The sequence below is a fragment of the Saimiri boliviensis genome, chromosome 2 (assembly GCF_048565385.1).
Source record: "Saimiri boliviensis isolate mSaiBol1 chromosome 2, mSaiBol1.pri, whole genome shotgun sequence".
NCBI classification, from domain to species: domain Eukaryota; kingdom Metazoa; phylum Chordata; class Mammalia; order Primates; family Cebidae; genus Saimiri; species Saimiri boliviensis.
Genome location: NC_133450.1, coordinates 102,814,325 through 102,840,192, shown reverse-complemented (window position 1 = coordinate 102,840,192; position 25,868 = coordinate 102,814,325). Strand labels below are relative to the sequence as shown.

Genomic DNA, 25,868 nt, shown 5'->3' with positions numbered 1-25,868 from the left:
TATATACATATATACACACACACATTCATGAGTCGGCTAAAGTAGGAACTACCTTCATGTATACATCAATATTTATTTTACAATGTCACTCCAAAAAAGACTTATGGTAAAAAATAAATAAATAAATGTACAATTGACCTTTAACCCAATAAATTTTGCATATTTTCTTCAGCCAGTGATCATGTGAAGGTTACTAAATGTAATATGTAAGTTAAATGGATAGTTTGAAGAATATGCTTGAAATTTAACTGTCTCAAATGATAACTGGAAAACTAATACCCATAGCACATTCATGCAAACATATTTTTAGTTACATTAATTTTTTAATGTGTGTAATTAGATACCATACTACATAAATAAAATGCTTCATAAAATAAAACCAAGATAAAATAATTGACTAAAGTCTTTAAGAATGTTTTTTAATTGTACTTTAGATTCTGGGATACATGTACAGATCATGCAAGATTGTTGCATAGGTACATTAATGGCAAGGTGGTTTGTTGCCACCATCACCCCATCAACTATACCTGACATTTCTCCTCACCTTATCCCTCCTCCACCCCTCCCCCCATTATCCCACCTGTAGCATGCCCCACAATGGACCCCAGTGTGTGATGCTCCCTTCTTTATGTCCACGTGTTCTCAATGTTCATCACCTGCCTATGAGTGAGAATATATGTTGATTTTCTGTTCTTGTGTCAGTTTGCTGAGAATGATAGTTTCCAGGTTCATCCATGTCCCTGCAAAGGACACAAACTCATCCTTTTTGATGGCTGCATAGTATTCCATGGTGTATATGTGCCACATTTTCTTCGTCCAGCCTGTCATTGATGGATATTTGGGTTGGTTCCAGGTCTTTGCTATTGTAAACACTGCCACTGTCTTCTGGCTTGTAGGTTTTGTGCTGAGAGATCTGCTCTAAGTCTGATGGGCTTTCCTTTGTGGGTGACCCACACTTTCTCTCTGGCTGCCTTTAGCATTTTTCCTTTCATTTCAACCCTGGTGAATCTGATGATTATGTGCCTTGGGATTGCTCTTCTTGATGAGTATGTCTGTGGTGTTCTTTGTATTTCCTGTATTTGAATGTTGGCCTGATTTGCTAGGTTGGGGAATTTCTCCTGGATAATATTTTGAAGAGTGTTTTCCAGCTTTGATTCATTTCCTCGTCCTATTCAGGTACACTGATCACGCGTAGGTTAGGTCTTTTCACATAATCCCATATTTCTTGGAGGCTGTGTTCATTTCTTTTCTCTCTTTTTTTCTCTTTTCTTGCCTTCTCTTTTTATTATGTTGAGTTGATCTTTGCTATCCTTCTGCTTGATTGATTCAGCTATTGAAACTGGTATATGCTTCATGAAGTTCTCATGCTTTGTTTATCAGCCCCATCAAGTCGTTTTTGTTCTTCTCTAGGCTGGTTATTCTAGTTAGCATTTCATCTAATCTTTTTTAAAGGTTCTTAGTGTCTTTGCACTGGGTTAACACATGTTCTTTTAGCTCAGAGAAGTTTGTTATTACCCATCTTCTGAAGCCTGCTTCTGTCAGCTTGTCAGAGTCATTTTCTGACCTGTTTTTTTTTTTTTTTTTTGCTATGCTGGTGAGTCCTTGAGATCTCGCTGGGGAGGAGAGGCATTCTGGACTTTGATGTTTTCATCCTTTGTGCACTGGTTTCTTCCCGTCTTCTCTGAGTGGATGTCCTTTCTGTTAAAGCTGAGGTTATTTCTCCTGTATGAGGCTTTTTTTTAAAGGCAGGTGTCCGTGTACCACTTGAGACAGTCTGTCCATTGCTGCCTGTGGAGGCGCTGCTGGGCTGCCTCAGTCTCAGCCAGGCTGCTGTTTATTCTTGGCCTGGTTTCTGACTGGTGGGGTTAGCCCTGCCTTCCCAATGGCGGGCTCTTTGCCTCTGGGGAGCCCGTTGCTCCTGGGTGGAGGATGCGTTAACTGCAAAACTCGCCCTGGAGAGGGACTCCGGTTACTGGATCTTGTTGGGGAGGGGTCTGTGTGGTCGTATCCCCCTCCCCACTTTCAACTCTCCCTTCTGTGTAACGGGCAGTTCCTTTTCACAAGCTTTCTTGTTATTAGTGGAAATCTCTGCTCTGGTCTGCGCTGACAAGGCGCGGGTCTGGCCAGGGCTGCCGGCCTGGGCTGTCGCCTACGTCTGCGACCCCGGGTGCTTCTCAGCAAGGCATCGTTTTCCTGGTCTCTGTGTTGCCGAATTCTCGGAGTCGATTGCTGCATCTCATTGAGAGAACTGAGGAGCTGACGCCACCCCTAGCCTCGGTGCCTGGTACACTTTTCAAGTGGGGCAGTGCCGCACCTTGCCTTGGCTGGATGCCTTTGGGCTGCTTTCGCTACCTTTATTGGGGGTTAATCCCACTGTTCAACCAGTCCCTTTGAAACAAAACCAGTACCTCGCTCAGAGACACGGATACCGCTCTGGTTCTGTCTCACTCGGTGTTAGCTGCACTCAGGGAAAGCTTCCTTTCGGCCATCTTCCCCTCACTTTCAAGTCTTTAAGAATGTTAAGACTAGCTAGTACAAACTCTTTATACTTCTCTGGGTAATATTATCTGCATTTATCCTCACATCCTTTCCTGAAATCTTAGATAAAGATGTTACCTACAATTTCTGTGTTTGATACGATTCCTCTAAAATCTGCTGAGTCTTAGCAAACCAATTTTTATCATTCTTACTTTATCTTTAATGTTTCCACCATCCTGATTTCCTTCTTCTAGTCTGAAATACATTTAAGTTTCTCCTATTAAAAATAAAAATAAAAAAAAACCTCTCCATCAGCTTTCTACCTGCTTTTAAATGCGCTTAGATTCCTTCCCTTTAAAAGCACAATCTCAAAATGTAAGTGTTCTGTAATTACACTAATTTTATCATGTTTGATTCAGTCTTAAGCTAGCATTGTAAGACTTCTGACCTCACCGAAAAAGACTCCAACAAAGTTACTGATGATCAATTAACTGCTAAATCTGTGTATGTCTTTTGAGGTCTCATCTTACTTGGTTTTCTTGAAATATTTGACACTATCACCATATCCTGCATTAAATTAGCTTCCTAAGTTGCCAAACCATGGAAGCAGTTCATCTGGACATACAAATATCTTTTGTTCATTGTGTTGAAAACTCATCATCTGTCCCTTTAACCTAATCCTCCTTCCCCATTTCCTATCTCAAGTTTTGTAAATATCATTTGATCGCTCAAGCTATAAACTTGAGTGCCATGATAGACCTCTAATTTTCCCCAAGAATCCTATCCCCATCTCCCTTGATAATTAAATCTTGCAGATTCTGTTTTCTGGATAACTATAATTTCTGTCTTCTTCTCTTTATCTTACAGAATTATGTTCAGTTCTTTCATCTGTATCATTTCATTAGAACCCTACTCTAATCCAGTCTTCCTTCTGCATTGCTGCCAGAAATAGCTGGTTGTATTATTTCTCTGTTCAGATACTTCAATGCTTTGTGATTCTCTACAGCAGAAGATGAAACGTCTTTGTGTGCATGAGGAGGAACAGTTTCTCTCTGTAGTCTTACTTAACACTCACACGACCACTTCACTTCTAGTCACCAAATGTGTATCTTTTCCCACACCAAGCAGTTCTCCAATTCTCAGTGGATACCAACTAGTTGTTGAATTTAACTCAATTCCTACACTATCCTAGAGATGGTGTCTGATCCTACAGGTTAATAGCTCAGTCTCAAAAGATGCTCCCTACTTCAGATGACAGTTGCAAGTCTCCGTTGCAACCTGTGCTTCTGACCAACTGGCTATAAATCAAACCATCTTCTTGGGTTTGATTATTTGCTAGAACGGCTCACAGAAACCAGGTAAACACATTACTGGTTTATTATAAAGGATAATATAAAGGGTATAGATTAATAACCAGATGAAGATGTACATAGGACAAGGTATGTGGAAATGGGCAGGGAGCTCCCCTGTCCTCTCCAAGCCTACTACGATCACAGCATCTCCAGGTGTTCAGTAACCTGGAAGCTCTCCAAAACCTATCCTTTAGGGCTTCTAAGGAGGCTTCCCTCTGTAGGCATGATTGATAAAATCATTGACCAGTGGTAACCAAGTCAACCTTCAGACCCCTCCTAGAGATGGTCCGGGATTAGGGTTGAAAGTTCTTACCCTCTAATCACAAGATTGGTTCCACTGGCAACCGGCTGTCATCTGGAAGCTATGCAGTAGCTCACAGACACTGGGCATCTCATTAACACACAAAAATACACTTATTAGCCACTTCAAGAATTTTAGAGGCTGTGTGCCAGGAAATGGGTGAGAGGCAGATCAAATACACATTTCTTACTATGTCACAAATGCAAACATAAAGAACAGTATAATCAAGAAGAAATTCTTATTTCAAATATATTTGATATTATTTGAGAATATATTCTAAATTCAGAAGAAATTAAAAATAGTAAACTACTTAAAGAGGAAGCCCACATTAAAGTAGGTAATATAATTCAGAGAAAACTGTCATGTAAGGAGCACACACACAAATAGAACAAATATTACTGGCTATATGCCAATAAATGTAAAAAGAAAATATACAAGTAAAAAAAGCTTGAAAATACCAACAGAACAATGGTGTTATAGAAGTGAATGAGCAAATACTGCTGAATAACAGGGGAATGTGCACAGCTTATCCTACTGTATTGTGAAATTGACTACAAAATGTAAATGTAGACTGTTCGTCATCAGCATAAAATAAACTCTTGACCACATGCTGAGTCTCTTTGTATGGTGAGACAGATGGCATCAATTTTGCCCTACCTCACGTCTAAGTTAGTGTCACAGTGTACAGATCAAATGTAGCAGATCTACATTTTCAACATATTATGAGAAAATTTGACCTGTCACTTTTTGGACGAATCTTGCTTAATCACAGATAACTTAAAATATTAAGTGACAAGTCAGGAGAATTTTCTTTTGCCAACATCTGACAGTGTGATATAAAATGGGTAAAGTCAGTGTAATTTTGATGATATCAAAAATAGAATGTGAGATTAACCTTGAAGATAGCATATTTGTTTTATACTGCTAAATTTATAAAATAAATATTTTTAAAAACTTTGAGATTAAGTTATGAATGGTAAAATTTAGTTAAAATTTGGGACAAAGTCTACATTAGGATAATTCTTTTTAAAACAAATATACTTTTGTTATATTTTGCTATATATAAATTAAGCTAGTAGCCAATAAAGTATTTGTAGTAAATATCAGTGCTTCCCTGAAGAAGAGATTAAACCAACTCTTTGTCATCACATTTGGGAATAAAGCGTTATGTTATTTTATTCATACAATAAAATAACCATGTCATAAGCATAATAAAATTACAGTTAAAATTTTTCTCATTTCTGTCTCTATACTGCTTACTCCACAATGTGGTATGTAATAGTGACTTCCAAATAAACCGATTTCTTTGAAGGAAAAAGTAAACTCTAGTCTATCTGTAGTCTACTTATTCTCAATAACGAATCAAGTTTGTGATTAATGAATATGTGTATAATACAGCGGAAAGAGGAATCATTGGGTTAGAGGGTCACATAATGACATCATATGGTTTTGATTTTCAGTGATCTTTGCACTAAGTAGTTATTTGTCATATGAACTATTATGATGAACCAAAGATCAGGATACCTATTGATTGGTGTAAAATACTTTCCTAAGATATGACTCATTGCTTTACGTCAAGGATCTAAAAGGACATTCAAATTAGGAATTTATTTACAAAGTCTAATGCTAGCAGTGTTAAATTTCATGACAAGTGCAAGACAAGGATCACAATATTTGAGATATAAATATGTTTCGTAGCCTAAGGCAATGGGAAGATATTGTCTCATGTGGGAATAATGGCTACCAGCAGTGTTAATTCCTTTTATATTAAGCTGCGAATGACTTATCTAATAATAATACATACAACAGCATTTTTGTAAAGTGCCAGCTGATGTTTGTTGTAGCAGGTAAAAAGAAAATGAATTTTTAAGTTTTATGAACTCCCCTGTGATTTCTTTTGCAAACTTAAATAAATCATGTTCCTGTAGTTATGTAAATGGTGTTAACTTCCTTCTGTTCTTTCTAAAGCTAAGGTTACTAAAAATATGTAGTGCCAGACCATAGAGAATTAAATCTGATAGCATATTAAAACAGACACTCTACCTGGTGTGTTGAGAGACAAAAGTAGCTTAATTATTTAGTTATGCTGTTTTAACCTTCACAGTTGTCTTTTCCGGACTAATGCATTAAAGAGGCCATGCCAAAAAATAGAATCATCTTTTTTTGCCTGTTGTGGTTTAAGTGGGATCCTGCTTGAAAGCAGAAATATGGATGAGATAACCAAAATAAATCAGTTACACTGGCTGGCATTCTGTCCTTGTTTTTACCCGTGAATCCCAAACTTGGCTGCATGTCAGAATCACCTGAGGAACTTTAACTACCACTGAAGCCTGGGTCCATGCCCAGACATTTTGACATTATTAGTCTGGAGGGCTTCGGCTTCCTGATTCTAATGTGCAGCTAGAATTCAGAACCAGAGCCACTAACTTAAACAACATATTAAAAAAGAACATAAATTTGGGGGAGTCAAAATAGACCTGTGCAGAACCTCAGCCGTACGTATGTTTTAGGACATTCAATGATTAAGGAGCCTCTGTAATAGGGCTGTTGAGATAGCAAAATAATGTTATTTATGTAAAAATTGGTGGCATAAATTGGTGCTTAATAGGCATTAAGAAATATTATTTTCCTATTCTCTCCCTCTGCATTACCCCTCAGCACCCTGGCCCTGTAGGAGGTAGGAGACTAAATATAATAGCCACTGTTTACTGCCTGTGTGCTGTTTCTACTTTATTTAAATTGTATTTCTTGTTTGAAGAACACTGCTGGATAATAAGGAAGATAACAAATTTCATAGACATGGTCTTTTACCTCCCTACTCTGATTTCTGATTTGTTACTTACTGATTAGCCTTAAGGTCTCCATTTGAACCTTATGTCCTCAGGAAATCCTCTCCTAACTGCTCTCCCCACCTCAACCTAGTCTGGAGTCTACACCATCTCATTTCCAGGATGTTTGTCATGAATTTCTGGAGTCTTCCGTTGTGTCCCATGAGGCACATAGCGACTACTTAACCATTTTAACCAGATAAATAAATGAAGGAATTCAAAATAAAATAGGCAGTACAAGGCAGTATTTAGCTAAGTTTCAAATAGATGGTTGTAGTATTAACGTAACTTTAAGAGTGTCCAAAGGGGTTGCACATGAGTAATTTTGTTTAATTTTTTCACTTATTCCCTTTACTTTCTCAAATGGTATTTTTTGGATTGCTCATTGTTTTCTGACAGGCACTGTTGTCTAGATATTGGAGATGTAGAAGTGAACAAGATCCTGGATACCGGAAACGTCAGCAATGTTTTGGTTCTCTTTGAGCTCGCATTCTAGTCAAGGTAAGTAGGAACAAAAAACAAGTAATACTTGAGTAAACAACGTAGTATTATTTCAGTAGTAATAAATGCTCCAAAATAAAGAATATAGGAGAATGGCTGTGGTGTCTGTGTTACAGATGTTGCATGAAAAGGGATTCTTTGAGAAACTAACATCAGAACTGATATCTCAAAGACAGTGAGCCAGCTACATGACGTGATGATCTGAGGGTGTACATTTAAATTTATTGGGTGAATAAAATGAAAATACAAATTCTTCAAGCTGGGTCTGAGTTGCCATATTCTATGAACAATAAGAAGCTCATATAACAATATAGGAAACAAGAAGAGAAAGATGGAAAATGAGATTAGAGGATAGTCAAGGGACAGTTCATGTAGACCTTTTTATCCATGGTGTCTCATTTTTTATTCTAAATATGTTGGGAAATCTTTGGAGTCTTAATGTCTCTAGAGGTTGGGCAATTTATATTTAAACCCAAGAGATTTATTTTATTTGAATAATATAGCTGACATGTGGAGAATGGATTTGCCGAGCGGAGGGTGGGTGTAGGAGTGAGGATTGAGAAATATATGAGAATCAGAATGGCAGTAAGGAAACTTGTTGCAGTTGTCCATGCAAGAAATGGTGGCAAATAATCATAAGAAGTATCAGCAAAGGTGGAAACTTGGATGTAAAGAAAATATTTTGGAGTTAGAGCAGACGAGACTTCTTGATAAATTGGGTATCAATGTTGTTATTGGGGGGGCGTAGCTGAATATGTAACAGGCCAGCTCTGCCCCTTATGATGGGACTTGGTGGTTGGGTGGTTTGTGTACATGTGGGTCTTTCTATTGCATTCCTGATGACTTCCAAAGCACAAGATACAGGAACAATTTCTTTCTTTTTTTTTTTATTGTACTTTAAGTTCTGAGGTACATATGCAGAATATGAAGGTTTGTTACTTAGGTATACATATGCCATAGTGTTTACTGCACCCATCAACCCATCATCTACATTAGGTTTTTCTCTTAATGCTATCCCTCCCCTATTCCCCATACTCTCAACAGGCCCTGATGTGTGATGTTCCCCTTCCTGTGTCCATGTGTTCTTATTGCATAACTTCCACTAATGAGTGAGAACATGCAGTGTTTGGTTTTCTGTTTTTGTGTCAGTTTGCTGAGAATGATTGTTTTCAGATTCATCCATGTCCCTGCAAAGGACATGAACTCATCCTTTTTTTGGCTGCATAGTATTCCATGGTGTATATGTGCCACATTTTCTTTATCTAGTCTCTCATTAATGGGAATTTGGGTTGGTTCCAAATCTTTGCTATTGTGAACAGTCTTCAGTATACATATGTGTGCACATGTCTTTATAATAGAATGATTTATAATCCTTTGGGTATATACCCAGTAATGGGATTGCTGGGTTAAATGGTATTTCTAGTTCTGGATCCTTGAGGAATCACCACACCATCTTCCACAATGGTTGAACTAATCTACACTCCCACCAACAGTGTAGAAGTGTTTCTGTTTCTCCACATCCTCTCCAGCATCTGTTGTTTCCTGACTTTTTAATGATTGCAATTCTAACTGGCATGAGATGGTATCTCAATGTGGTTTTAATTTGCATTTCTCTAATGACCAGTGATGATGAGCTTTTTCTCATGTATTTGTTGGCTGCATAAATATCTTCTTTTGAGAAGTGTCTGTTCATATCCTTCACCCACTTTTTGATGGGATTGTTTGTTTTTTTCTTGTAAATTTGTTTAAGTTCTCTGTAGATTCTGGATATTAGCCCTTTGTCAGATAGATAGATTGCAGAAAAAAAATTTTCCCATTCTGTGCGTTGCCTATTCACTTGGATAATAGTGTCTTTTGCTGTGCAGAGGCTCTTTAGTTTAATTAGATCTTATTTGTCTATTTTGGCTTTTGTTGCCATTGCTTTTTATATTTTAGTCATGAAGACTTAGCTCATGCCTATGTCCTGAATGGAACTGCCTAGGTTTTCTTTTAGGGTTTTTATGGTTTTAGGTCTTAACGTTTAAGTTTTTAATCCTTCAATGCTCCTGAATACAGCTTCGGCTGTGGGTGTCTAGAGAACTTTTACAGAAGATTAAGAGTATCAGTCATTCTTTAAAGGATGATTAGGGTTTGCAAGCTCATGTGTAAAAGCATGAAAATAGAGAAGAAAACAATCTGAAAAAGTTTGAGAGGTCTTGAGTAGATAAGTTTGTGTGGATCTATGGTTATTGTAGGGGAAAGGTGAAAGGTACACATGGAAACCTGAGTTCATCTTATGGAAAACATGGAAAGTCATACCAGAATCCAGAAAGTATGGGTTTATAGAATGAGGAAAATTTTTCTGAGACAACTTTATATGAAATTGTATGAGGGTGATTGATTTAGCAGTGTTCATATAATGGATTGGAGGCCACGTAAGCCTAAAAGCGAAGAGACTGTGTAAAAATCATTTAAAAGCAAGATTTTCATCCATTAGTCTGTTCAGTTATTCATTGAGTAATTGTATGCCAAACACCCATGGTCACCAGGACTCTATTTTTACCTAAAAGCTATAGCTAGATACCCCTAAATAGAGGGTAAAATACAAGTCTCAAATCAAAAAAGCAAACATCTGAAAAAGCAACTTGCTTTTACTATTCCAATTGGATAATACTGTGATTTGTAGTACTAGGGTGTGTTTATGCACATGAGATTTTTTCCAAGAGATATATTTTAAAATATCTTTAATACTGCTCTATAAATTAATTGTATATTTTATATATTCCCAAAAGAGTGTTTTGCAGTTCACCTGACTGATGATAATTTAGAAGTCAGATAATATAATTTAATCAAACTATTATTTTATAATATAGAGTATACTGCATTATATATGCTTTGAATTTAGATGTATTTTTCTTATAGATGAAATAGTTGTGAAACTGAAAAGATACCCTTTACTATTGGGTAATTGCACTAAACTGAGTCCTTTTAACTTACATATGGGAAAAGTTATTAAATTAAAGTGTGAGTCTTTCCCTTATTTTAGGATATTTGGTGTAAATTTTTGTGAGCTGGAACTTCTAACAGTAATGTATGAAACCTCAGTCAATTGTATTTGACACTGTAATCCTTGACAAAAAGAGGCTATAACATAATTTTAAACATACTGAGAATATGTTCTAGGAGTTTGAAAACAAGGTGAAAATTTCTAATTTTCTGGCATGAACAGAAGAGTGACTAAAACTGAGTAAAGAAAAATTGGCAAAATCCTGAAAGAAAGTACACCAGAAAAGGAGAGTGAAAGCAATCATTAGCCATGACACTGCTGGCATAATGACCAGCACGGAGAAAATGGTTCCACCTTACATTTCTTCCCCAAATGTTTTGATTCTGTGGTTAGAGTGCTCTTTTTGGGAGCACATGACTAATTTTACATAAATGTCAATGCAAAAAAACAAAAGATACTTGAAAATTATTTAGAAATCATATTTTCCAAAGTTTTATGAAGTTTTACCTATTTTTAAATATAATTCTACTCCAGAATAAAATGCTATCACATATTAGGAGAATTAAAATTTTAAATATTCCTGATAAAATTACATATAAAATTTGCCAGTCAACTCATAATGTTAAGAATTTTTTGCTATGAATTTTGCTAAGAGTCTCTTTGGTTATTTCTATACCTTTGCTTTAAATCCAGTATAGTCAACCAATGGTTATATTGTTCTGTATCTTTTCCTAGAAAGTAGAGCATAACTCTGGGATTAATTACTCATAAGAGACAGGTAGATTTTTTCAAAATGAAAACCATCTGATAAATTCTTTATACGGACCTGAACAGAATCATAGCTACAAGATATGCTTGGGAATTAACTCTCAAAGCGTATTTTCTTCGTATAGACCTGAACAGAATCACAGCTATGAGATATGCTTGGGAGTTTACTCTCAAAGAGTATTTTCTTCACACTGCATTTTTGAAACCTACATTCTGTTTTCAAAGTAGTGTTTGTATTAGGAAATATGCTGATAATATCACATTTTCTTTTAGAGAACTTTAGGAACTTTCTAGAAAACATATGCTTATAGTTATTTATATTTAAATTATTTACTATAAAGAATACTTCAAGTAAATCATTGAATTAATATCCAGATGATTGTATTAAAACAAGTACGATTGCATTGTATCTAATGCAAAATTCTTTAGAAGCATATTGATTAATCAGCAATATGACAAAAAGTTAACAAAGAGAACGGTTAATCAAGACATAGGGTTGTTCTAAAGATCATTTAGCAAGCAATTACATTTGATTCACTGAAAACCTGTAGGCTGTGCCTCAAGTCAGTTTCTACATGAGGCATAGTAAATGCAACTGATGTCTTACTATGAGTTTTCAAAAACAGACTAAGTTAACCAACTCCATCAACACATTTCATAATTATAAGATATATAAATTTTTAATGAATTAAATTACTTTTCAATAAAGTTGAAAAAAGATCTTGAAGTCATGCCTAGCAGTTAATTAATAAAGTTTAATTTATTACCATCTCTTTAACAGCAAGTATATTAGAATACAGATGTGTATTTTTTTACAGAATGGTTAAAGTTTATCAGTTTCTCAGCTGAGAATTTTGAATAAATGTCTTTATCATATGGAATATCATAATACCTAAAATTTCCCATGTGACAAACCTCCATGTAATAGTAAATTAATAGACACTATTCTATTTCTTCTGATCCTATTTCCTGTTTTTATAAAAAAAATAAAGAATGCTTAATATTGGTAGCTCAGAAATAGAGAGCCTATGTAGCAGATGAGGATAAAATTTTTTGTGAAGCAATTTAATAAGTGAATCCACAGCTGAATAGCTGAAATTGTGTTTAAGAGTCTTTGATTTCTGATAGCATCTTTTGTTCTTTGGTTTTATTGGTTAATAAAGATTAATCAGTGTACTGTTTGGTTTATCCTGTCTTTCTGCAATGATTAAATACGGTTTTATGATGTTGAATGTAGGTGATTTAATGACCATATTCAGAAGCACCAGGAAATAGCATCCAGCTCTCTCTAAAGGAATCAGGAGGCTTCTTAAATGAGTTGATAAGTTTACTTAGACTTTTAAATTTCAGATTTAAAACAATACTGGGTAGGAAACACAAAATCTTATTCTAAGATTTTGAATTCTACTAACTATTTTAGGACAAGTTAAAATTGTTCATAATATGTCTGTTTTATTAATTTTCAGTTCAGCAACTCAAATATGTCATAATTAAGCTTTTTATGAGTGAAACTTTTTGTGAGGGAAATGCTTTTTTTGGTTTTTATTCATCTCCCTAAGTAGTGTTTGAACCTACCATATCCACAGCACTCTAGAAAGCATCAGGACTACAAATACAAATTAGATATGTTGATCCCCTCCTCATTCATCCATTGAAAAACATATATTAAGCGCCTACTATGTGTATGGAAATGTGCTTGGAAAGATAATGACAAGGTAAAAAATATAACTATGCAATTGCAGCAGGTGCTATAGAGAAGAGATATATAGGACAATAAGAGAATATAAAATATGGATTTGACCTCATCAAAGATGTCAAGAAGATGTTTTCAGAACGTAGGACAACAAAAGCAAAACTACAAAGGATACCTAGTAATAGAGTAGGTGAAACCACGTGTGTTAGGAATGAGGTGGGGTATTCCAGGCAAAGGGAACATTGTGTGCAGAGGTGAAGACTTTGAGGCACAGAGCAAGTAAGATGAGAGAAGGCCAGTGTGCCTGGAGACGAATGAGCTAGACTGTTCTAAAATTATAGGCAAAAATGAAATTTTGACTCAATTTTTATAATTTATACATAATAATTATATTTACAAGGTAGAGTGTGCCATTTCAGTGCATTATACATAGTATAATGGTCAAATTGGCTTCATTATCATATCTATCACTTTAAATATTGATCACTTATTTGTGGTGACAACATTCACAATCTTCTGTTCTAGCTAGCTTGAAATATACACTACATTGGCCAGCACTTTGGAAGGCTGTAATCCCAGCACTTTGGGAGGCTGAGTTGGGTGGATCACCTGAGGTCAGGAGTTTGAGACCAGCCTGACCAACACAGAGAAACCCTGTCTCTACTAAGAATACAAAATTAGCCTGGCGTGGTGGCACATGTCTGCAATCCCTGCTACTCGGGAGGCTGAAGCAGGAGAACCACTTGAACCCAGGAGGCAGAGATTGCAGTGAGCCCAGATCATGCCATTGCACTCCAGCCTGGGCAATAAGAGCTATGGCCATCTCAAAAAAAAAAAGGCAATTTACACTACATTGTTATTAGTCATAGTCATCCTACTGTGTAATGGAACAACAAAACTTATGCTTCCTGTATTACTGTAACTTTCCACTCATTGACCAACCTCTTCTAGCAACACCCTTCACCACCACTCACCTTTTCCCAGTATCTGGTAGCCACTATTCTACTCTCTATGAAATCAACATTTTTAGATATCACACATAAGTGAGATGGTGCAGTGTTTGTCTTTCTGTGCCTGAATAATTTCACTTAACATAATGTTCTTCAAACTTAGCATGTTACACAAATGATGAGATTTATTCTGTTTTATGAATAAATAGTATTCCACTGTGTGTATGTGTGTGTGTTGCATTTTCTTTATTCATCTTTAGATGAGTACTTAGGTTGATTCCATGTCTTGGCAATTGTGAATTGCAAAAGAATAAACATGGATGTACAACCCATTATTTAATTTTTTTCAAGGCAAAGGAATAGCCATTGAAATATTTTAAGCAAAGAGATGAATTAATTAGATTTTTGCTTTAAAACAATAATATTGGCAGCAATGTAATTCTGGAGAACTTATTAATAGGAGGCTAGGGTAGATGTGGGCACAGAAGTTAGAAGTCCAAAGGAAAGAAAATTGTCATTTCTTTTAGGACACTTGTATAGCAGGTAGACAAGTGAACATATTTTAAATATCTTTAGGAAGTAAATAGAAATTGGTGATGGATGTATATCGAGGTAATGGGTGACCTTGAAGGGTCTGGTTTACTTAACTAGCAGAATCACAATGCTGTGAATTAAAATAGTAGATACTCAGGGAAGATTAGATATAAGAAAGGATGTGGCTATATATGGAGAATGTTTATAAGTTCACTTTTGGTGAAGTTATGTTTAATATGTATCTCAGAGGAATGTCTAGGAAGATCCCAGAGAAGAAGTTTGCTTCTTGGTTAGATATATGTGTACAGTGTTTATAAAGGAAGTCTGAGTTAGAAACAGAAATTTGTGAGTCATCTGCATATGGAAGATAATTGAAGCCATGAACATAAATGACATCTCCGAAGAGAGAACAGAAAGAGAAGAAAAGCAATAGGATTTGGAACTGAGTCTTAACTTGCTAAAAATTTTAATGGCTTCAAAGAGCTCTTATCCTGGAAAGAAAAAAAACGCACCCACACAAATATTTAAAATACATTTTGTTAATGGCCATAATTGTCTTGTTTTCTTCTATGTGGTTCAGGATAAAATGTAGGACTTGTGTTGCCAAAGAATTCTGGTCAGGGGAATGGAAGAAAACACACACAGATGGCTAAGAACAATTACACAAGGGAGAATAGATCATTTCTATGGAAATATCATCTCATCTCAAATGAAGGGGAGTTTGGAGCCCAGTACACTGGGGATGGAGCATGAGGCCAGAGTATACATAAGGCATATGGAGGAAAGTAGATAACATGAAATGCTTCAGGATGCAGTCTGTTAATACAGTGCCTGCATTTGGGTTGCAGAGGGAGGTCAGAAGATAGTCAAAATAGGCATACAATATTTTGGAAGCACAGAGGACGTAGCTTCTAACTTCCTCAAATGGAATCATAAAATCTTCATAGATTAGGGAGCACTTGTTCAACAGGACATTTTCATGTGAACAAGGGAGACAAGAACACATTTTTTTAATTAGAAAGTGTTTAAATTACTTCAGGAAAGAACTATTTGTCTTTCAAATAGTTCTTTGCCTTCTAAAACTTTGTCTTCCCACTATTCATGAGATAAAATATGTGAAGGGTGAGAAAGTAAATTCAGCAAATTCCACTGCAATTGGCAGAATGGGGAATTAAGAGTAAGAAGAGAACTGAAATAAAGGACTGACTTTATGCATTATTTGCCCCAAAACTTTATCTGAGAGTATGGAAAGGAAGGAAGGGTTCTGATCAGAAATAAGTTGTGAAGAACACAGAAAGATTTAAAGACAGTTATATCTCATTGTAAATAAGTAGACAATATTATTCAGAGTGAAGGAATAAATGTGTGGGGTGGCTTGGGGGATGGAGGAGTGATTTGTGTATCATAGTTGTTTTTAAACAGCATGTGCCTATTTCTTAAACTCTGTATGTATGTGTATCTGTGTGTATGTCTTTGTGTATAGACTTTGACCTATATATCTGCTTATTTTTTTTAATGTATTTTAGTCTTATAGAAGTGTATCTATTTTTATAATATTCACTGTATTGGCTCTTAAAACAGTAGGGATGCATTGACTGATATCTATTTCTTGGCACAAATATTAGAATAATATACTTTATTGCTTTTGAAAAAATTATGTTACTAGAAGACATAATGTCCCCGGAATAATATATGCTTCATAAACATTTTGATTATCTTTTGGAAAGTTAATAAAAATAATAAGAACCACCATTTATTGAGAAATTACTATGTTCCAACTACTGTAGTAGTAGTTTTATACCTATTTTTCAGTTTAGTTCTTATGAATTTGGTTTTATTAGTTTATCATTCCTATTTTGTAGATGCCAAAATTTACTGGTTAAATCATTTGATCAAGATCACTGCATCTTAAATGGGACAGCAAGGTTTTCAACTGTGGTCTGCTTGGGTGCACAGGCTTTGGCTCAGACGATTCCCTAAGTTTATCTTATAATAATTTATTTACTTATTTGCAACTCAAATCTTAAAGGTTGATTTTTTAAAAAAACTTACCTCATCTAATTTTCACATTTCTTAAATTTAGCTTTGCATAATAGAATAGCCCAAGAACAACTTGGCTTCATAGGAGTCAGTCTTAAGAGACTTTATGCAATACCTTCCCTTTGTTTCTCTTGCTCTCTCTCTCAAAAAGACAGACATAAACACATTCAAAGAAGAATACAGTGCAGGATTTTATAAAAATTTCTTTAAATGACAAAATTCTACCAAAATATCTTCATACCGTAGCTTCTGCAGGCATTTTTTTTTGTATGTGTTCTCACCTTATTATTTTCCTTCTAAAACCTTGTTTCTAAACTTACTCTCTCCTCTCCTTCCTAGTATGGCTATGGGAGTATGTTCTTTTTTCCTCACACAACCACAACTTTCTGGAAGGTTCTAACCTTTCCTATTTTTCTACTCTTCAATTTGCTGTTTATCAACCAAAATACCTAACCAAAAAACTGATTTTCTTCAAGATCCAATCTGCCATGGGGCAAAGGACATTATCTTTGTTTTCTTTTGTTGAAATTTTGAGACACTATTTACATAATAGCAATAAAACTCCATAAACATTTTTGGATGTTTATAAATTTAGTACTTTGTTCTTGAAACAACTAGAAATATCGAGTTATACCCTAAATTTGAAGCCTGAACTGTATTTATAATTTAAGTCCTAAATTATGAATTCCAGATTTGGAATCTACTGAGCCAAATAACTAGTACTTCTTTTGGAAAAAAAAATCTTGAACTTGGCTATCTTTTAGAAATTCTTATCAGTTATTTCTTTATGCTGAGAAACATAGCTTTGCAGCTCTGTCGTCTGATTCATACTATCTTCACTATATTATTTTTAGGAAACTATGTTGAATATCTGTCTGTGATGACTCATTATAAAAATTCAGATAAATACTTATAGTAAGTAAATATAAAATGCACCTATCTTGGTGTATTTCAGAGGCCTATAGAAAGGGCCAGAAGGAAATAGAGAAGGCCTAACATGTAATTATGAAGTTAATTATTTATGTGAGAAACCTTGGAAGAAGCTGAAGTTTTAAAATTATGTACTCAATAGATACCAGTTGGTAATTAGTACCACCAATTACACGTATCAAACTGATAAGCATAAAAGAGAGCAAAAATAAAAATTAACTGAGCATAAGCCATTTAAAGAAGCTCCTAAATCTTTTTCCTCTGCTTGAAACTGAATGAAATAATGAAAACATTTTGAGGCTATTCTGAACAGAGCTACAGAGCTAAATGTGCTATAGAAATTGGAGAATTTTTGCACAGATGGTCTGCCACAGAACTTGCCAAATTCAGCCAACCCACAGGAGATCTGGGAAAGGCTTTTCTGCCAACAGGCAAATATAGTGCCTTTCAAATTTGGATGGTCAAAACCAAAATCTGGGAATGTCATATTGTGATATTGCTTACCACTGATGAGAATCATAAATAACCATAACACTATATAGTTAGGAAAAAAACTATTTGTGATCCATATCACCAGACTGAAAATTGAGCCATATATATCTCCCTTGTAGCATTTTTGCTCCCTTTCCATCTCTTCTCAGCACTAAAGCTAGAGTGATTTGTTCAAAATGCAAATCTCATCGTGTCTCAGCCCCAAATAAAACTGATCCATGGCTTCCCTTTGTTCTTGATATATAACCCCAAATAGATGACATGCATCAGGCTTGCCTGATAGGACCCCACCTGTTTAGTTTGAATATGGAGTAAGCTGTCTTTGACCCAGACCTACCAACCATGATGTTCTAGCCCATAGTCGTTTGCTGTTACCTGTATAGGAAAACAGACTATTATTTATATTACCACATCACTCACCAATTTACCCTGGGACTTACTAAGTTAACTTGGGTTGTGTTAAATCATTTTTTTAGGAAATCGTTATCTGACCAATTCCCACACCAACCCTTGTCTTCATGAGACCAAGTTGACCTGTTTATAGAACGTCATATTATCTTATATTTTCCTTTAATATAGCATAGTTTGGCAAAGTATTTGAAGTATAAGATATGTTAATTAATATTTGTAGAATAGTGAATATATTAGTCCATTCTCATGCAACTATAAAGGACTGCCTGAGACTGACTGGATAATCTATAAAGGAAAGAGGTTTAATTGACTCACAGCTCTGCATGGCTGGGGAGGCCTCAGGAAACTTAGAATCCTGGTGGGAGGGGAAGCAAACACGTTCTTCATATGACAGCAGGAAGGAGAAGTGCCAAGAAAAAGGGGAAAAACACCTTATAAAATCATCCGATCCTGTGAGAATTCACTCACTATCGTGAGAACAGGAGCATGGGGGCAGCTTCCTCTATGATTGAATTACCTCCCACTTCTATGATTCAAATCCCTCCTGTGACACGTGGGGATTATGGGAACTAAAATTCAAGATGAGATTTGGGTGGGGACACAGCCAAACCATATCAGTGAATTAATAAAATTAAACTATTTTTAAACTCAAGTTGGAAAATAATGAAGGAAGCATTGATATTATATTCATAAATATGTTTGTGGTATATATTTCAATCTCAAGAAAAGTGAAAATGTAGAGATTGTATTTACACACATTTTTTATGCAGTATTTTTTTTAATTATTTTTTTATTTTATTTATTTATTTATTTTTTTTTTTGAGACGGGGTTTCGCTCTTGTTACCCAGGCTGGAGTGCAATGGCGCGATCTCGGCTCACCGCAACCTCCGCCTCCTGGGTTCAAGCAATTCTCCTGCCTCAGCCTCCCTAGTAGCTGGGACTACAGGCGTGCGCCACCATGCCCAGCTAATTTTTGTATTTTTAGTAGAGACGGGTTTTCACCATGTTGACCAGGATGGTCTCGATCTCTTGACCTCGTGATCCACCCGCCTCGGCCTATGCAGTATTTTTAAAGATAAATAAAATACTACTGTACTGGTTCATTGCTCAAAATGCATTATCCTAGTGGTGATAGTTGCATAAAGCTCTGAACATAGTAAAAACCTTTGAAATGTATACTTTAAAAGGGTGAACTTTATAATATGTGAAATATATCGCAATAGAACTGTTATTAAAAATGCAATGTCCTCAAGAAACAGAGCTTAAAGAGAAAGCTATTCAGCTCTAACTTGGAATAGTTTATTCTCAATATTTTTGATTCTGTCAAATATTTTAAAAATGCAGAGTTAGGCAAGGAGAGACTTTCTTTTAAAAATTACTGCAATAGTGGGAAGAGACTATTGCCATGAGGAGACCACTCTATCCAAAAGATCTGTTAAGTCTTTCAAACTTCAGGTAGAAGGGGCTATTCTTTTATGGGGAAAAGTAAACAAGGCTGGATATATTCAGGTATTGGTGAGTGGGATGAGTAAGTGGCATGATGGGATAGTGAAAAGAAAAAAAAAATGTCGTCTTTGGCAGTAGCTATTTCCACAAAAGGGCCCTTAATAGGAGGTTGTTAGGCACTCCAATGCTTCCTTAAACTCAAGGACAGGCCAAATTTTAGGGACTTAAGGGAGGTAGAGAAGCCAGACTAAAGTCTGGTCTATTCACATTAGTAAGAATTTGTCCATATTGGTCAGTGGGGACAAGCAGTTTGTAGATGAGACAGATAATGAGAACTTAGAGAGTCTGTATCTGGCCTTGCTGTGGGTAAATAAGGGGGCATGCTCAAGTTTTTGTTTGTTTTTTATTTTACTTTAAGTCTTGGGGTACATGTGCATATCTTACAGGATTGTAACATAGGTATACACCTGCCATAGTGGTTTGCTGCCTCCATGCCCCCATCACCTATATTAGATATTTCTCCTAGTGTTATCCCTCCCCAACCTCCCCGCACCCTGCTATCCCTCCTCCAGGGCCCCACCCCACAAAAGGCCAGAGTGTGTGATGTTCCCCTCCCTGTGTCCATGTGTTCTCATTGTTCAACACTCGCTTATGAATGAGAATATGTGGTGTTTGGTTTTCTGCTTTTGTGTCAGTTTGGTGAGAATGATGGTTTCCAGTTTCATCTATGTCCGTGCAAAGGACATGACCTCATCCGTTTTTATGGCTGCATAGTATTCCATGGTGTTTATGTGCTACATTTTCTTTATCCAGTCAATCATTGATGGGCATTTGGGTTGGTTCCAAGTCTTTGCTATTGTAAACAGTACCACAGTGAACATATGTGTGCATGTGTCTTTATAATAGATCGATTTATAATCCTTTGGGTATATACCCAGTAATGCAGGCATCCCCAAACTACGGCCCGCGGGCCATATGCAGCCCCCTGAGGCCATTTATCCGCCCCCACCCTGTACTTCAGGAAGGGGCACCTCTTTCATTGGTGGTCAGTGAGAGGAGCACAGTATGTGGCGGCCCTCCAATGGTCTGAGGGACAGTGAACTGGCCCCCTGTGTAAAAAGTTTGGGAACGCCTGCAGTAATGAGATTCCTGGGTCAAATGGTATTTCTAGTCCTAGGTCCTTGAGGAATTGCCACACTGTCTTCCACAATGGTTGCACTTATTTACACTCCCACCAACAGTGTAAAACTGTTCCTATTTTTCCACATCCTTAATGAGCACCATCCTAACTGGCGTGAGACGGTATCTCAATGTAGTTTTGATTTGCATTTCTCTAATGACCAGTGATGATGAGCATTTTTCATATGTTTGTGGGCCACATAAATGTCTTCTTTTGAAAAGTGTTTGTTCATATCTTTCACCTACATTTTCATGGGTTTCTTTATTTTCTCATATATTGGTTTTAGTTCATTTTAGCTTCTGGATATTAGCCCTTTGTCAGATGGGTAACTTGCAAAAATTTTCTCCCATCCTGTTGGTTGCCAGTTCAATCTAATGATTGTTTCTCACTGTGCAGAAGCTCTGGAGTTTAATTAGATCCATTTGTCTATTTTGGCTTTTGTTGCCAATGCTTTTGGTGTTTCGGTCATGAAGTTCTTGCCTATGCTTATGTCCTGAATGGTATTGCCTAGGCATTTTTCTAGGATTTTTATGGTGTTAGAGCTTATGTTTAAATATTTAATCCATCCATAGTTAATTTTTGTATAAGGCATAAGGAAGGGGTCTAGTTTCAACTTTCTGCACATGGCTAGCCAGTTTTCCCAACACCATTTATTAAACAGGGTATCCTTTCCCCGTTGCTTGTTTTTGTCAGGCTTGTCAAAGATCAGATGGTATAGATGTGTGGCATTACTTCCAAAGCCTCTGTTCTGTTTCATTGGTCTATATCTCTGTTTTGGTACCAGTACCAAGCTTTATTGATTACTGTAACCTTGTAGTATAGTTTGAAGTCAGGTGGCATGATGCCTCCAGCTTTATTCTTTTTGCTTAGGATTGTCTTGGCTATGTGGGCCCTTTTTTGGTTCCATATGAAGTTTAAGTTGAATTTTTCCAGTTCTGCAAAGAAAGTCAGTGGTAGTTTGATGGGGATAGCATTGAATCTATAAATTACTTTGGGCAGTATGGCCATGTTCACAATATTCATTCTTCATAACCATGAGCATGGAATGTTTTTCCAACTGTTTGTGTCATCTCTTATTTCCTTGAGCAATGGTTTGTAGTTCTTAAGTTTCAGTAGCCAAATCAATCAAGCAGAAGAAAGGATATCAGAGTTTGAAGACCAACTCAATAATATAAAATGAGAAGGAAAGATTAGAGAAAAAAGAGTGAAGAGAAATGAACAAAGCCTCCAAGGAATATGGGATTATGTGAAAAGACCTAATCTACATTTGATCCATGTACCTGAATATCATGAGGAGAATAAATCCAAGCTGGAAAACACTCTTCAGGATATTATCCAAGAGAACTTCTCCAGCCTAGCAAAGCACACCAACATTCAAATCCAGGCAATATGGAGAACACCACAAAGATATTCCTCAACAAGGACCACCAAAAGCACATAATTGTCAGATTCACTAGGGGTGAAATGAAGGAAAAAAATGCTAAGTACAGCCATAGAAAAAGGTCAGGTTGCCCACAGAGGGAAGACCATCAGACTGACAACGGATCTCTCAGCAGAAACCCTACAAGCCAGAAGAGATTGGGGGCCAATAGTTAACATACTTAAAGAAAAGAACTTTCAGCTTGAGTTTTTTTCTAACTCATCAGGTGAAGGTTGATTGTTTACAGAAAACTGATTTCTGGAACACAAAAATTTGGGGAATATGTTAACTGTAGCTGTTTTCTAGGAGGATATGCCTCAGGTGAAGTTCAAAGTTGTCAGTACTCTCTAATGAAAAGAATTCTTTCAAAAGATGTTTTTGGTTACATTCATGAATACAGTGGTCAGTGCAGACTGTCAAGTGGAACATAGCTCAGATAACATTAAACCAGTGAATTTCCTGCATTTCATACATAATGAATTGTGGATATCTGCAGCAGATGGGTAGGCCAAAGAGGAGGTTCAGGTTTGTAGCACAAGTATTTTCTGTATTTGGAAATTTGTCACCTTATTGTAAAATGTGCACAAATTTATTATTGCTTTGGGAAGCATTACTGTGGGTACCCTGATAGAAGTGGTTAGAACATAGTTTTGGCAACAATTGTAGGCAGTATTAAATATTTTATGAGAAATACATTAGTATAAATCACCATTTTAAAAAGTGATGCAGGAATCACCACCCAAAGAATTGGACTTCAGTGCAAGAAATACTGATTTATCTTCACAGTCGATACTGTGTATGTAAATGCCATTTCTCAGAAGCATAAAATTCTGATATAATATATTGGTTAGTGTAAGCAGTATAATATATATTTTTCAGGCTGTGCTAGTTTCATTAATCATATATTTTATGAATTTTAAGCTTATTTTTTATGAGGCATTGCATTACATGTGGCATTGATATGCATGTGTAATTTATTACTTGGCAAGTGAATTATCCTAGACTATTTTATGTGCTTGATATATTGATTTTCAGTTGTGATAGATCATTTTAAGATTGCATGACTTTACTCATGGTGATTTATCCCACAGAATCTCATAGAGTGTGGGGCAAGCTGATGCAGCCCTTTGAACACTTTCTATCAGCTATAAATAGATTTGTTATGTGGAATTCTTAACCCTAGTAGAGAAACATATTTAGTAAGTTCAAAGAAATAACTTTCATCCACGATCTAATTAGTTGCTGAAATAAGTGCCCATAAAAAGTAGTTTCAATATGTCTTTTTCTTGTATGTTATTAATCTTGTAAACCCTCTTTTCCAATAAGTAATGAGATGTACTGTCAAAGAATGATAAAGATGTCATTAGGTTGCTTAAAAGGTCTGTCTTCTATGATTGCTGATTGTCTTTTAATCTTTATCAGCTCAAAACACATACATATGCATTGACTTGAATTATCATTACCACTTTTCCTTATGGAAAACTTACTTTAAACAGAGATTCATGGAGAAAAAAGTTATGCAGTGCCAAAACAGCAAATGCATGATGGACACTTGTGAAGTTATTGCATAAAAGAACCAGATAAGTGAAAAGGAGTATTTTTAGAATTTTAGGAGTACTTTTGGAATACTTATTAGAATTTCTAATAAATAGTGTCAAGGTCACTCAAAAAAAGGTGTCATTTTGTCACTGGTCACAAGGTACTCAAATCACATGAGCATTTGAAGTGATATCTGTGAATGTAGAAGGGTTATTGTCACATACTAAGCAACTGAAAAATATTTTTGACTACATTAAGGAAAGAATGAGTGAGTGAGTGGAAGTGGATTGGAAACTACATGTTCACTCTAACGTAGTACTCACAGATTAGGCTTTAGAGTCAGACAGTTCTTTGGCATTTCTGAGCTGTCTGACCCTCAAATTGCCTGACTTTCATTTATTTATTTATTTATTTATTTATTTGTTTGTTTGTTTTGAGACAGAGTTTCGCTCTTGTTACCCAGGCTGGAGTGCAATGGCGCGATCTCGGCTCACCGCAACCTCCGCCTCCTGGGCTCAGGCAATTCTCCTGCCTCAGCCTCCTGAGTAGCTGGGATTACAGGCACGCGCCACCATGCCCAGCTAATTTTTTGTATTTTTAGTAGAGACGGGGTTTCACCGTGTTGACCAGGATGGTCTCGATCTCTCGACCTCGTGATCCACCCGCCTCGGCCTCCCAAAGTGCTGGGATTACAGGCGTGAGCCACCGCGCCCGGCCCGAATTGCCTGACTTCCTAAGCCTCAGTGTTGTCATCTGAAAATGCAGATACAGACAGTAAAGAGAGTCTGTGAGGCTTAAATTAAATGATAACAGTAAATCACCTATCACACTTGCCTGGTAAATGACATGATCACAATAAACATCAGCTGTTGTTTATATTTTTTTTTTATGTTTATCACTTAATAAGTCTTTATGTGTCTAACTTTGTTCACTAATAAGTCGATTGACTTAATAAATGACAACTATCAATAATAAAGGTGTGATTCTTTTCTGTTTAAATAGAATGGCTTGTACTAAAATGAAACAAAAGATTTCAGTTTTGATATGGTACCTTTAAAATAGTTTTCAACACATTTGAATGCGAAAATACTAATTTTACTAGATGAGAAATATGATTTTTCTGTGCTGTGTATTTAGAAGGAATGTATTTAAAGACAACGATGAAAAGGAAAGTGTTTGGGAAAACAAGAAACTACACATTTTGAGAAAGGGGATGACCTTCTGTATGGCCAAAGTTGTAGAAAAACAGAATTTGACTCTCATATAATTCTATAACTGAAGTAATAGTTATTTTTTAAAAAGAGGAATTGTAAATAAGTAGCTGAAACCCATCTACAAAGAATTGCATTAAAAACAAGGCAATAATTGAGTCATTGAAACTCACAGCTGTTGTTGCAAAAGCTGCCACTAGATGTCATCCACTTCTTATGCTGTCTCCTAACAAAAATATTGATTTTATTAAGAAATATTATGTCCTTCAAAATTCCAGGCTCTTGATGGACATAGGTAATAAAGTATTGAGGTACATTAGGAGATAAAAATACCTACCACTAAGATTGTATCTATATATAGAACTAAGAAACTGTTTTGATCGAACTGACCTGTGATTTAGCCAAACAAATTTAATTAATTTGATAAGTCTGTTTCATGGCTTTGCCTTTGACAAATACTTTCCAGGCTTTTTGACTAATTTTGCTGCTAAATACAGATTTAAAACACAGATACAATCCTTGTTGTTTTATGTATTTATTCAACTTGGCTTTTTAGAAGTGTTTTTGTGTTAGTGTCATAGAAAGTCAATGCCTATTGGGTCTGTACTGTGACTTTATCAGAGGCTGTTTTAGAAGCAGGGCTATTTTGGACTCTACTTAAGAATACTATTACTGAAATAGGAAGGAATAAAAAAGACCTAAAACATGTTCACAAACCAGAGAAAAAATACTAGCTTGTTTCCAGTGGGATATCTCAACTTTTAGTTTGAAGTTGGTATATATTTCTTCACCAGCAACATTTGGAGA

The 25,868-nt window shown here is 35.9% G+C and overlaps 1 long non-coding RNA gene across 5 annotated transcripts in view; it reads left to right on the top strand.

Annotated features, from left to right (window-relative positions):
* Nucleotides 1-25,868, top strand: part of LOC141583629 (uncharacterized) — a 766,076-nt gene that overhangs the window by 352,692 nt on the left and 387,516 nt on the right. For all 5 annotated transcript variants that reach the window (XR_012516335.1, XR_012516336.1, XR_012516337.1 and 2 more), the window contains one exon: nucleotides 7,359-7,460. This is a non-coding gene — a long non-coding RNA (uncharacterized LOC141583629). The remainder of the gene's footprint in view (nucleotides 1-7,358; nucleotides 7,461-25,868) is intronic.